The following is a 1744-nucleotide window of genomic DNA, read 5'->3' as shown; positions in this document are numbered from 1 at the left end:
ATCAAATCTTTTTCAAAAACTAATTTCAATCATATCTTTTCAAAAATATCTTCTTATCTTACCTTTTTCAAAAATTTGATTTCAAAATATCTTTTCTAACTTCTTATCTTCTTATCTTTTCAAAAATTGATTTTCAAATTTGTTTCAACTAACTAACTAACTTTTTGTTTGTTTTCTACCTTTTTCAAAACTACCTAACTAACTCTCTCTCTCTAATTTTCGAAAATATCTCCCTCTTTTTCAAAATTTCTTTTTAATTAACTAATTATTTCAAATTTTAAATCTTAATTTTCAAAAAGTACTAACTTTTTCAAAAACTATTTTCGAAAATCACTAACTCTTTTTTTTTTTCAAAAATAATTTTTGAAAATTATCTTCTCTCTTATCTCCTTCTATTTGTTTATTCATCTACTAACATCTCTCCCTCACTCACAAAAAAAAAAAGAGGATCTCTATTATTATTATTTTTCTGTGCCCTCTTCTTTGTCATATGAGCAGGAGCAAGGACAAGAACATTCTTGTTGAAGCAGATCCAGAACCTGAAAGGACTCTGAAGAGAAAATTTAGAGAAGCTAAATTACAACAATCCAGAGATAACCTTTCAGAAATTTTCGAACAGGAAGAGGAGATGGCAGTCGAAAATAATAATAATGCAAGGAGGATGCTTGGTGACTTTACTGCACCTAATTCCAATTTACATGGAAGAAGCATCTCCATTCCTGCCATTGGAGCAAACAACTTTGAGCTGAAACCTCAGCTAGTTTCTCTGATGCAGCAGAACTGCAAGTCTACAGGCTCATGCTTTTCCCTTTTGCTGTAAGAGACAGAGCTAGAGTGTGGTTGGACTCTCAACCCAAAGATAGCCTGAACTCTTGGGATAAGCTGGTCACGGCTTTCTTAGCCAAGTTCTTTCCTCCTCAAAAGTTGAGCAAGCTTAGAGTGGATGTTCAAACCTTCAAACAAAAAGATGGTGAATCCCTCTATGAAGCTTGGGAAAGATACAAACAGCTAACCAAAAAGTGTCCTTCTGACATGCTTTCAGAATGGACCATCCTGGATATATTCTATGATGGTTTATCTGAGTTATCAAAGATGTCATTGGATACTTCTGCAGGTGGATCCATTCACCTAAAGAAAATTCCTGCAGAAGCTCAAGAACTCATTGACATGGTTGCTAATAACTAGTTCATGTACACTTCTGAGAGGAATCCTGTGAATAATGGGACACCTATGAAGAAAGGAGTTCTTGAAGTTGATACTCTGAATGCCATATTGGCTCAGAACAAAATATTGACTCAGCAAGTCAATATGATTTCTCAGAGTCTGAATGGAATGCAAGCTGCATCCAACAGTACTCAAGAGGCTTCTTCTGAAGAAGAAGCTTATGATCCTGAAAACCCTGCAATAGCAGAGGTGAATTATATGGGTAAACCTTATGGAAACACATATAATCCATCATGGAGAAATCACCCAAATCTCTCATGGAAGGATCAAAAGCCTCAACAAGGCTTTAATAATGGTGGAAGAAACAGGTTTAACAATAATAAACCCTTTCCATCATCCACTCAGCAACAGATAGAGAATTCTGAGCAGAATCTATCTAGCTTAGCAAATCTAGTCTCTGATCTATCTAAGGCCACTGTAAGTTTCATGAATGAAACAAGGTCTTCCATTAGAAATCTGGAAGCACAAGTGGGCCAGCTGAGTAAAGGGATCACTAAAATCCCTCCTAGTACTCTCCCAG

At 35.5% G+C, this 1744-nt stretch overlaps 1 non-coding gene across 1 annotated transcript; it reads right to left on the bottom strand.

Moving 5' to 3' along the window:
- Nucleotides 1–930: 930 nt before the first annotated feature.
- Nucleotides 931–1038, bottom strand: LOC148545419 (small nucleolar RNA R71). Its single transcript, XR_015901198.1, has one exon. It is a non-coding gene; the product is annotated as a small nucleolar RNA R71 (small nucleolar RNA).
- Between the last annotated feature and the right edge of the window lie 706 nt (nt 1039–1744).

The sequence above is a fragment of the Arachis ipaensis genome, chromosome B9 (genome assembly GCF_059453495.1).
Source record: "Arachis ipaensis isolate K30076 ecotype BB chromosome B9, ASM5945349v1, whole genome shotgun sequence".
Lineage (NCBI taxonomy): Eukaryota > Viridiplantae > Streptophyta > Magnoliopsida > Fabales > Fabaceae > Arachis > Arachis ipaensis.
This window is presented reverse-complemented; position numbering and strand designations above follow the sequence as displayed.